Genomic DNA, 13,802 nt, shown 5'->3' with positions numbered 1-13,802 from the left:
TCTAGGGTGTTCTGTGACAATACTTAATCCACCGCGTAGTACAGATGATTATCACTTCACAGACCCAGATTAAGGTTCATGAGACCATTATCCATAACATTATGCATTAAACACATACTCTTAATTAAACTACGACACAACATAAGTAACAGCATTAATTAATTCATCATCATCATCTCAGATCATCATCCGGTTACACAGCGTTACTGCCCTTTTATAAGTACTTCCCTATTCCCGTATTAGCACACCTTTCAATTCTCCTTCCTAGCATATCACTTCATATCTGTGCCGCATCAGTAATTACAGAATTACAAACAATTAATTTAATTATTCCGGCTGCCACCTAACACTATGGAGGACCTGAATCCCACAAAAATTTTATGCTACGGAGATGGATTTGGATTTACAAAAGGACGCAGTTTGGGAAGACGTAAATATCCAAGATAGTATCGACTCATAATTTGAACTGCTTCCTCTCACCATGGAGGTCTAGGTGGATCATGCAAACTCCAAGAGTTTGCACACTGATTCAAGCATAAACAAATCCAACAGAATAACCGCTTTCACTTTGCGGTTTCTTGTCTCACTCGAGCAACTTCCACTTCTTCATCTTCTCTGCTGAGCATCAGGTCAATTTGAGCTTGGAAAAGCTGCTCCCACACTTGCATCAGATTCCGACCCATCCCTATCTTGCCCAATAGGTTGTGGTACAGAATCCGCATCCCCCCCCCAAATTTGCCTACGGTGATGGCGGGGCTGGTAGAAGTTGAGGTTGCGGGTAAAGCATACCCTGCACTGCTTGCCTCCATCTCGTAATTTGCTAGTCCCATAGCTGATCCTCATTTCTTCTTTAATCATGGACATTATTTCATCTAAATCTTCTTCATTCAAAGGCAATACACTAGTATTGGCTTTTGAATATGCCAATTTCAGAGAATAATCTGTTTTGTGTCTGGCAAGCTCCTCAGACAAAGAATCAGCAAATATTGCATGCTGCTCCTCGACATGCGTTAATGCCTATAGCGCCGCATACTTCTCCGCATTTGCCTAAACATACTGTTCCTCCGCAACCCGGACTCGACTCTCCGCATCCTCCAATTGCATGCCGTACTTCTAGACTAGTATAATTTTATTGTAAATCCTAGATTTGACTTTGTTCTTTCCAGATCTGGTGTTGGAGCTCATCCGTATTATTCCAAAATTGTTGATTGACTTGAGTTAAAAATTGAAGACAATTATTTATATATTGTAGACAAAATTGATAACTTGGTTGAGTCCACGGATAAACAAAATTTGATTCCAGAACTGGAATAGCGGGGGAACAAAAGTTGCCGGTGTAGACACAGGCAAAGGAACAACAGGAACGGGAATGTCGTCTGGAATTGAAAAGTGAACTACCGAAACCGATGAAACTGGAACAGGAGTTGATACAGGTGGAAGAAGCTGCTGTTGAAGAAATAACAAGCTGAGTAGCTTGTTGGCATTTTGCTGCTAGCATCTGCTTCCACCTCTTTGCTGGAGGTTGGGACGGACCAGCTTCATCCGCCGCACGATCCGTACTCAGCCCTTGCAGTGTAGGCACCCCGGACACAAGTTGCGTCACAACACCCAACTCAACAGGCTCCACAGAAACTGTGAGTGGGAGGTAGACTTGCACCGGGTGACATTTACGGCTGGGAACCACCGCGTCTTCATGCTCAAGGAAAAGCAGACGCAAAATCTGTCTTGCCTTTGTGTTAACAACTGCCCCCTTCTCAATAGCCCTCACCACTCTGTTGGCTTCCTGCTATAATTGGCAACCAAGAATTTCCACCCAATTAACAGCACACTCGGCTGCTGTGCTTCCTCAAACATGGCATGTGCCGACTTAGAAATATTATAAACTTTGACTTGGAGCCACACCGCCTCCAAGGCCCACTGTAGGCATTCCCGAATGTCAGTGTTAGCCCAACCACTCAACCTGTATTCGCCCCCTGTCGGAGCGCCGTAAATAGATTGCATATCAAAATGACTCGATTTGATTGTTGTTGCAGTAGCACCATTGCAAGAGGTAAGCGGCAACGCTCTGTAATTAGCTCCTCTGTCAGTTGCCTCGGCTCTCCTTGAATGTGCCCAATGCCATTGCTGGCCTTGTCCGCCAGCTCTTGCAGAATTGTGAGAGTATGAGGGTGAGGCAAAACCTGCACCCAATCAATGAGAGTATATTCTAGCAGACCACGGCTGCCCAACCACTGACGCATTGGCGCCGTCATATGATTGTTGAGAGGAGTAAGCGCCTTCGGGTGAGGCACCCATAACACAGAAAGAGCATAGCGAGAGGAAGGAAGAAAATGCCAAGAACACACAGTCGCCCAAGAGCACAAAAGATCTTTGCGTCACGAAAAAATTGGCCCAAAAATGGCCTTGCTTAATATAGTTTGTGGTTGCCTCGAACCATGAGTTAAAGTCACCGTCTTCTATGTCCTCATGAATTTGAAATGCACTTCCATCATGAATTAGTGTGGTCAAATCTAGCCGTACCATTAACAAGTTAATAGTCTGAACTGCATCTTCCTGGACTCGGGAAACCTTGTTTATTTGCTTGTCAAATTCCCTTTCTTGCTTCAGCAATTCCTGGAGATCAAGCGAAGCAAAATTTTTCACAGATTCCGGATGCTCCTCTGCCCACCATGGTTTGGTTGGAGGATTATCTGCATATTGCTATTGAATAGCATCTACTTGAACTAGACACAGTGACACTAAATCTGGATTGGCTCGCAGGAATTCTATTTCTTCATCAGCAGTCAAGCCATCCATCATTTGTATAGGTTCCGCAATTACAGGACGAACTGTACAGCACAGCTGATTAACTTGATGGTACGGCACTTTGACCTTGTGGGATCCTTTCCTAACAGACAGGGAATAACTGGCCTAGTTCTGTTTGACCCTGCCTTGCTTCAGCCCCAACGAGGCCTGCCCAAGAGAAGTTGGTAGTCCACCGTCACACCTTTCAAATCCAGGACTACAAAAGTAATGGCAAAGGAAATGCCACCAATATCCAGTACGATGTCGCGCGAAAGACCTCGCGGACAAACGTGACGTTGGTCAGCCATTCGGATAAAGAAAGGCACTGGGTCCAGTTTGTGAGCCATCCAAACTTCTAACATGTCTCCCATGTAACAATATTGACCCCCGAACCTCCATCAATAAGAACATTATCCAGGGCATGACCCTTATACTACCGGACAGAGATGTGCGGCACGTGATCATCGGCCCATGCTGTTGACTTGACTGGTTCTAATTGTTGTTTGAAAGCAGGAACCATCCTGAGGACATCTCCTAGTTTCAACTGAATCGATGCCTGAACCAGGCATCCCACAGTGCGGAGTCTGACTTGAAATCCGTCGATTCCGTCTGGAGTTTGTGACTACCTGATTCCGGTAGTATCGGAGTACAGATGATCGGCTGTATCGGTAAATTGAGAGACGGATCTGCATGAGACAGTTGTCCCGAAAGTTGTATTGGATTTTCCAAAATAGAGTTTTCGAAATGTGGTGCTGGAATATCCAGAACGGCCTGGTGTTCCGGAAACTCATTCTCCCGGGAATGCGATTGTGATTCCGCAAAATTCATTGGTTCAGGGATCGGTAATTCCTACGGTTGTGGAGGCAACTCCGCACCGACATGTGGTTTTGGAATTGGGATTCTTCGAACGGTGGGCATGATTGGAGCTTCCTGTTCCGCCCATTCCGTTACTTGCCACAAGACTTCCAGTTGTTCCAGAATGGAAGGTTGGAGGCGAGACTTCTTATCCGGTTTGGTCTTTCTCTTCCGAAAGGGGTTACCGCATGAAACCCGAAACTTGTACCGAACTTACCTTCTGGTTGACCCTCCCAAGAGTCAAAGGGTTCTATTGGCACTAACAGTCTTGCCTTTTTCCGCCTTCTTGCGGTCATACTCCGCTACTTCGAGACATTCATTCCGCCAATGGCCTTCTTCTAAGCAAAAATTGCAGACATGAGATTGGTAACCCTGCATCCGCCGACCACGACCTCGACCAAAATTGCCGTGCCCACCGCGCATCCTTTGCTACTAATTGAGAGGCCCTCCTTGATGCATCACATTGCGCATACCACTTTGGGGTTGCTGCATTGTCATTGTGTGCACCGCAGGTCCAAGTGAACAGACTGGTTGAGATGGTTGAGGTTGCCAAGTTGCCATGTTCCTGGAATTGTAACGACACTGATTGGTCGAGTGTGTGCTCAGTTGGCAGATATCACACCAGAGTTGATTTAAGGCACAGTTGCTAGTGATATGACTGACATTCCGACATTGAGAACAGAAACTACGGGGAACATTAGCCTCAAGGGGCATCTCTCGTCCTCTATAGCCACCGCAAGTGCCTTCTTCCGGGCTTCCTTGCCTCTGGCTGACCGTACAGGGGGAATATCCTCCTCCTCCAAGTCACTGTCTGTGTCTTCCTCCGAGTCAGTATCCCGCGGCGGCTGATGTTTTTCCTTCTTCTTTTTAGGTGCTCCTAAAGACCGTTCTGCCACTTGTGCCGCCACCATCACTCTTTCTAAAGGAACTGTTTCCAGGTCCAGCGTTGCCAACGCTGTCCGCAAACTTCTGTGTGCAATCCTCGCACATAATACGAATTCAGAACCTCATCCGTTGGTCGGGCAGCTTGGCCCACTCGTTGCAACAGCATGCAAAATTTTGCCGTATACGTTTCCACATCCAGAGTTTTCTATTGAAGTCTCCGCAGTCGTTCCAGCATCTGCGGTGTAGTTTTCTCCGATCGGAAGTGTTTTAGAAATGCGGCTACAATGGCTGCAAAAGTAGCAAAATAATCGACAGGATATTCTGCTAGCCATCGGGCTGCTTTCCCGTGTAATGTGCTTTCAAACACTGCCTCCTTGTGTGCGTGATCAGGTGTTCCATCTAGTAATGCATACCGCTTGTCAAATGACCGGACATGGGAATCAGGTGGATCTTCCGATTTCTTCCCCGAGAACTTGCTGTATTTGAAACCCGAAGTCCTCTGGCTCGCCAGCTGCCACCATTCCGGAAGTACCCAAACTGCTCATACTGGGAAACAGACTAGAGACAGTGCCGCTACTCACCACACCCACTGTACTAGAAGGTACCGGAGCACTAGTGATGTGAGGTAGTGCAGAAGTTGCGGTAGCTGCAACCGATGTCGAGTGTCGTCCTCGGGTGAAGAAATGGAACAGGTCTGCACTGGCTGACTGGCCTCTTCCGGAATTATTGCCGCCACATCATCAGAAGAATCAACAATTCTTACAAGAAATGCGTCGGGAGCCTCCGGATCCGCTAGAGCGCCTACTGGGGGCACACTGAGAGAACGTGGCCTGCGTGAGCGGCTCGTACATGGAGTAGACTCGGGCCCGGGACCTTGTACGATGAACCATGCTGTGTCCCGCATTGCCACCCGCTCTGCCATGGACTTCATTCCTTCACCGAAGTGGGAAAGAACTCGTGGTCTCGCCAGTGTTAATCTAGGGTGTTCTGTGACAGTACTTAATCCACCGCATACACATGATTATCACTTCACAGACCCAGATTAAGGTTCATGAGACCATTATCCATAACATTATGCATTAAACACATACTGTTAATTAAACTACAACACAGCATAAGTAACAACATTTGTAAGATCCCTGTTCCCACCGCACAACAAATTCAAGGGTGCTAGCAACGGAAGTAGCACTTCTTGCGCGGGGTAGGGTCCCACACTCGGGGCCTCGTCCACGGATATCTGGACAAGAGACTAATCCATTGGTTTTTCCAAAACCGAACCCGGAAAAACTTCCTTTACTTAGAAAGCACGGGCGATTCCACCAAGATAACTTTTCCCTAACGTAGTCAAAAACCTTAACTCACTGATCTCATCTGACGGAACTCGTAAGTCCCATAGTCAGATCAGGGAAAAAGACTGTACTTGGATCATAGAGACCAACGCTTTTTTTCTCATTGAGAGGCACATCCGTTGATTCTTTTCCATAGAACAATTTTTGTCCGAAATTTACTTCATCTATCGAACTAAACAGAAATTGAGTCTCGATTTACGGATCCATTTGTCCAGCCCAACCACTCTAGTGATGGGATCCAATTAAGAATTTGGTTAGGTTTTGTCCTGGGTACCAGGAAAAAGAGTTCCCAGGTCCCCTAGCCGGATGTTCATGCAAACATAAAACTAGTCACACCACTTACACACCCAATATGAAATTACCTTTTTTTTTAGCATCAGCTATCTTTAAAACAATCCTTTAATGAAACCATTGTGTCACTAATCACAATCCTCAAAATCCCTGGTTGCATCTTTATTTCCAAATCAGTGTACTTATGGCATCATTGGCAACCAGAATACTCACCACTTGTTCACACAAGGGCCTTTTCGATAGTTCCTAGCTCATAGTAACCTGCAATATATTCACATAACAAAATAGAATCCCCGTGGAAGATCAGCAAGATCAACCAACATATCCATATAAAAGAGTCATGGACTCAACTCTCGTCTTTCCACATTATCCCTCATCAATCCACATTACTTATTCCACATTCCATTCATATGTGTACTCATTGTCATCCAATCACATCATTTTCCATCTCATCACCTCAAATTTATTCACATCACATATCATTTATTCACATCCCAATTCACATGTCATCACATCTCATCCATTCACTCATATCGTCGTCACATCATTTCACATATACATTCGCATTCATTATTCTACATACACATCCACATTCGTACATCCACATCCATACATCCACTTCCACATCCACATTCATACATACACATCCATTTTCACATCCACATTCATACATCCATATCCACATCCACATCCATACATCCATTTCCACATCCACATTCACATCCATACATCCATTTTCACATCCACATTCATACCTCCATATCCACATCCACATTCATACATCCACATCCCCATTCACATTCATACATCCACATCCACATCCACATCCATATCTACATTCATACATCTACACATCCCTATTCACATTCATACATCCACATCTGCATTCATACATCCACACATCCCCATTCACATTCATACATCCACATCCACATTCACATCCACATCCACATCTATATTCATACATCCACATCCACATCCACATCCACATCTGTATTCATACATCCACACATCCCCATTCACATTCATACATCCACATCTACATCTACATTCATACATCCACACATCCCTATTCACATTCATACATCCACATCCACATCCACATCCACATCCACATCTGCATTCATACATCCACACATCCCCATTCACATTCATACATCCACATCCACATCCACATCATCCATTCATCCATCTACATCAACCCACATCATTCACACATCAAACCACATCATCCATACATCAATCTACATTAACCTACATTCATACATCCACATCCACATCCATATCATCCATTCATCCATCTACATCAACCCACATCATTCACACATCAAACCACATCATCCATTCACATCCGATTCACATGCCGTCATTCATTCACATCCCTTATCATTCATTCATATCACGAGTCACATTCCTTCACATCCTATACCATTCATTCACATCCTAATTCACAGGACATCACATCCATTCTTTCATTTTCATTTATCTGATTCATATCACTTCCATCCATCCATTTACATCTATCTAATTCCTATCACATCTCATCACACCTCTTTATAGAATGTAAGAGAATTCTAATTTTTTGATATAAAGATTCTTTACGCATCTAATTAGGCATAAAGACAACTTTAGTAGGAATAACACTTTTATACCCTTTTATGCATCTATTTAGGCATAAATTTAATTTTAAGAAAAATAACACTTTTAAATTAAAAATAAACCTTTTATGCATTTTACTATGCATAAATTCTATTTTAATGAGAATAACACTTTCAAAATAAAAATAAATCTTTTATGAATTTTACTATGCATAAATTCCATTTTAATGAGAATAACACTTTCAAAATAAAAATAAATCTTTTATGCATTTTACTATGCATAAATTCAATTTCAATGAAAAGAATACTTTTAAAATAAAAATAAATCTTTTTATGTATCTTTCTATGCATAAAATCAAAATTAATAAAAATAACTCTTTTGAATTAAAAATAAAATTCTTTATGTATTTATTTATGCATAAAATCAAAATTGATGAAAATAACTCTTTTGAAATAAAAATAGATTTTTTTATGCATCTCTCTAGGCATAAAATCAAAATTGATGAAAATAACTCTTTTGAATTTAAAATAAAATTCTTTATGTATTTATTTATGCATAAAATTAAAATTGATAAAAATAACTCTTTTGAAATAAAAATAGATTTCTTTATGCATCTTTCTATGCATAAAATCAAAATTGATGAAAATAACTCTTTTGAATTAAAAATAAAACTATTTATGCATCTTTCTATGCATAAAATCAAAATTGATGAAAATAACTCTTTTGAATTAAAAATAAAATTCTTTATGCATCTATTTATGCATAAAGTCAAAATTGATGAAAATAACTCTTTTGAAATAAAAATAGATTTCTTGATGCATCTTTCTATGCATAAGATCAAAATTGGTGAGAATAACACTTTTGGATTAAAATAAATTCTTTATGCATCTTTTCATGCATAAATCTAATTTACTAGGAATTACACTTTTAGAATAAAATAATTTCTCTTATGCATCTAATTTATGCATAAAATCCATTTATGATGAAAATCACACTTTTAATATATATATATATATATAGATATATATATATTTATCTATATATATATATATATATATATATATATATATATATATATATATATATATATATATATATCTTTTATGCATCCATTTATGCATAAAAAGCATTTATGATAAATATAACACTTTTATAATCAAATTGACAATTTCAATATGCTTCCTTCTATGCATAGAATTTAATTCTAAAGAAAGTAACACTTTTTTAATAAAATATTTTTAGTATGCATTTTTTATTACCTAGGATGAAAAATAACACTTTAAGAATACATATACGATGGGAATTACTCTTTTTGAATTAAAAAAATAAAACTTATTTTACACAATTTTAGAAAATTTTGCCATAACCTCCTTTGTATAGCTGACCATTTTTCAATTTTTAACTCTCTAAAATTAATTAGAATTTCACCAAGAGTATTAAAATCATTCTAATGTAAACATTTTCTACTTATTTAAGAGAAACATTATGAAAACTTGATTTTATCCATTAGTCATTCATCTAGGATAAACAATGGTTGGATTTACTAAAGAAGAGAGGGGAATGCCTTTTTTCAATGAGGCATAATATCACATTCATTTTAGAGAAGACAAAAATCATTAAAACCATAAAATAAAATAGAAAAGAGAAGAATCTCTAAATTACAAGGAGAATTTGAGAGCTTTCCTTTGGCTTGATGGTTTGAGGGATCTACTCTTGTTTGAAACAAGAGTGGCCACCAATCTTTAGAAGAGGGAAAGGTCAAAAACTAATGAATTATGAGTAAATTCACAGTTTTTGGCTCTTGGAAGAAGCAGGGTAATAGTGCAAAAAACACTATTAAGATTCAACAAAGGGGGAGGCTTCTATTTATAGGAAAAAGTGAGCCTCTAACCAAGCAAACTAATTCTAGAATTTTCCAGATCAGTTTCGTCAATTTTTGACCATTTTTTGGTCAGTTTAGTCCACTTTTTGGATCTAGTTGAAACAGGAGAGAGGAGAGATAAAAATATCTCATTATTTGGGAGTTTAAAACTCTCCCAGACATGTGAAATAGGCACCTCCTTCATGTGGGAAATTCCCCCATACTGAGGTGTCAAAAATGCATCATTTCTTCTAAATATCTCTCTTTTTTAACTATTAACCTTGTCCTTAGTCAACTCTTCATCTTATGTGAGTATTTACTCATTTTTGGGGGATTTTCCTTTTATTCTTCCATTTATCTCCTCCCTAAATTTGGATGAATCTTATTGGTCCATAGGAACCTTAATTTAAAATTTCAAAAAAATCTTGACCCCTAGGATAAGGCCTCTTGAACAGATTATACTTGATTTCTAATGCACCTTCTGAAAATCTTTTTGAACTTCTATTTCGGGGAAACTTATTTTAATAAGAAGAGATATTTTTCCATCCAAAAATATTTAAAAACTGAATTACCACTCTCTAGAAGATTTTCTCTCTCTAGGCCAAAACTGGTAGAAACAAGATCTTTTATATTTCTGAAGAGGGATTTGATTACAGGGGAAGATACTGGACATCCTGAGAGGCTGGGGAGGAATCTTACATTCTACCCCACTTAAAAAACACGAGATGTCCTCATCTCTTTCATCTTCTTCTTCTTCTTCAATCACTTCCAGCGTTACTGCCTTGGAAGTGGACGGCCGATTTGGAAATAACTCTCTTTAACTTTCCTATTCTGAGGTGGAGGTCTTGCATTACTTTGGATTGAAACTGCAGGTTGGATAGAGGGTCTACCTCTAGGATTTTTCCGATTTTGGCATATAGAGCCCTGATTACTCTGGACGGAAGGGGCTAGAGTCTGGAATCTTGATCCCTAATTTTCTTGCCCTGAAAACCTTGATCCAAAAGGAGTTGGGCAATCCATACTACGATGTCCAAATCCTTGACAGTTAGAGCATTTCACTCAAGGGTGGAACTTCTGAAGTTGAATTCCAGGGGAGATTGAGTTTCGAAAAAAGGACATTTCTTCCATTTTAGAACTTCTCATATCCTAGGTTTGACCCTGATATCTCTTAGGCCGAGGAAGGTTGGAATCACCTTCTAGGAATAAAAACCTTTTGAAAGGTGATGGTGCTGGCTTTGGCGGGACTTTGACATCAAAGGCTTTGGCGAAATCCTTCGCCATCCCAACTGCTTCGGCCATGGAAATAGGTTTGGCATTCTTGACTAAAGTATCCAATGGCTCGTTTATTCCCCGAATGAATCTGGCCATCAGTTTCTCTTCATCCAATTGAGGGAAATATTTAACGAGAAGGGCAAAAGCCTAATGGTACTCTTCAATTGTCCGGTTTTCCTACTTTAGTTCCAAGAGCTCATTCATCATAGTTTCAAGAAAGCCTGGGGGACAAAACCTCTTTCTGAAGTAAGCCTTGAGATCGGTCCAGGTTTGGGTATTTCGGTCGAGATAGTTTGTCTCGCAGTGATTCCTCCACGCAACCCTAGCCGTTTTCACAATCTTTAACCTGGCGAGAGCTATCTTGCTTCTCTCATTGTAGCCAATTGCATCAAAATATTCCTCCATGGCCTCAATCCACTTTTCTACAACTTCACCTAACTGTTCCCCTTCACCCTTGAAGGGACCAAGCTGTGAACTATGAAGAGTTTTACGAACATCCAGGTTGAGCTCTTCTTCATCATCGAGTTGGGGGTTAACATTTCTACCACGACGACCTCGATCCATGTTCCTATCAATACAAAAATTCTTGTTAAGTTTCTTTATTTATGATTCAATCCAATTTTTGATTCAACTGATTCCGGGGTTCTCTAAATAGGTCGGCTCCCCATAGAATCAAGGGATAAAGATACTCATATAGAATGCATTATCAGATAGCAATGCATTCAGAATATCTCATTCATATCTTTAACACAATAATGGTCCATCAGACTGAATTTTTCCATCTGAACATTCCTCCATGGGGATTTTAATTTTTCAAATTTTTAATTTATCATCCCTTAACTTGATCCACTGATCAAAAGTTAACAGTAACAATCTGCCAGCACAATCCACTAATCTCATAGTGATTGGCTGAAGTCATTGACGTCATTCCAATTAAGAACATCATCACAAGGACTCGTCCCATTCATCCTCATTGCGGTTTCGCTCAGCTTATTACATTTCAACCAAATTTCAGGGATCATCATTTTTCAATCAGAATCCAAATCAACTCATAAGTTCTCAACACCAGAATTTAAAAATCATATCAACCACATTCGAATTCATCATCTCGATAGCATTAATGCTTATAATTTCAAGTCTTAGATTTACTCGTATATACTGCCAATAAAAGAGCTGCAGTTATACCCTCTGTATATACAGGTAGTCATGGTTCTTGGAACTATAAGGTAAATACCATCATGTCTAGGCCTCAAGCAAGTCAGGGGTTCCATACAATTGCGGTATTTCCATCTGAAGACCCAATTATCAATTTACGAATTTCAGTTTGAATATCAAATTGTATGAATTTTATCACACAATTATAACCTTTTAGTGCTTCTTGATAAATTTTTGACATATTTGGCTTCTCGGCGGTTAATCCTCATTAGCCAAATAGCTCTGATACCAACTGTAAGATCCCTGTTCCCACCGCGCAACAAATTCAGGGGTGCTAGCAGCGGAAGTAGCACTTCTTGCGCGAGGCAAGGTCCCACACTCGCGGCCTCGCCCACGGATATCCGGACAAGAGACTAATCCATCGATTTTTCCAAAACCGAACCCGAAAAAACTTCCTTTGCCCAGAAAGCACGGGCGATTCCACCAGGATAACTTTTCCCTAATGTAGTCAAAAGCCTTAACTAACTGATCTCATCTGACCGAACCCGTAAGTCCCATAGTCAGATCAGGGAAAAAGACTATACTTGGATCATAGAGACCAATGCTTTTTTCCTCATTGAGAGGCACAACCGTTGATTCTTTTCCATAGAACAATTTTTGTCCAGAATTTACTTCATCTATCGAACTAAACAGAAATTGAGTCTCGATTTATGGATCCATCAGTCCAGCCTAACCCCATCCAGTCCCATGGGTTAGCCAACCATCCAACCAATTAGGAATTTTGTCCAATTAGGAATTTGGTTAGGTTTTGTCCCGGGTACCAGGGAAAAGAGTTCCCAGGCCCCCTAGCTGGATGTTGATGCAAACATAAAACTAGTCACACCACTTACATACCCAATATAAAATTGCCTTTTTTCTTAGCATCAGCTATCTTTAAAACAATCCTTTAATGAAACCATTGTGTCACTGATCACAATCCTCAAAATCCCTGGTTGAATCTTTATTTCCAATCATTCCTTCATCGGTGTACTTATGGCATCATTGGCAACCAGAACACTCACCACCTATTCACAGAGGGGCCTTTTCAATAGTTCCTAGCTCATAGTAACCGGCAATATATTCACATAACAAAATGGAATCTCTGTGGAAGATTAGCAAGATCAACCAACAGATCCATATAAAAGAGTCATGGACTCATCTGTTGAACCAGCAAGGTCAATCAACCAGATCGATACCCGGTTTCAGAAAACAACTCTTACTCCTTGATTCAATATCTTCCACGACGCACGTGTGGGTATCTTTGGCGACCCAGAGCCTGAGCACCGTATGGTCAGCACCCTCTAGGATCCTTCGCAGGTCACCTAGCGCTTCACTCATAGGCCGCTTCCTTGGTCCCTCATCCACCGTACCGGAAGCTCGCCATTTAAATCGAACCGAGGCTGGTCAAGACCTCAGCCGACCATGCTACGCGAGACGTCCTCCGTTGACTCTCCGTCAGCTGTTGCAACTTTATCAATTAGGTCTCCACCCACGACCTTAATCACAAGACGGTCAGAATGCTTCCCCAGCATTCTTGACATAAAACAGTCATTTACAAACAGGTCACAAATACAGTTTCTATAATGAACTCTCGTCTTTCCACATTATCCCTCATCAGTCCACATTACTTATTCCACATTCCATTCATATGTGTACTCATTGTCATCCAATCACATCATTTTTCATCTCATCACCTCAAATTTATTCACATC

Source organism: Cibotium barometz, chromosome 30 (assembly GCF_041138505.1).
Source record: "Cibotium barometz isolate CiBa-2024 chromosome 30, ASM4113850v1, whole genome shotgun sequence".
In the NCBI taxonomy this organism is placed as follows: domain Eukaryota; kingdom Viridiplantae; phylum Streptophyta; class Polypodiopsida; order Cyatheales; family Cibotiaceae; genus Cibotium; species Cibotium barometz.
Note: the sequence above shows the minus strand (reverse complement) of the source record.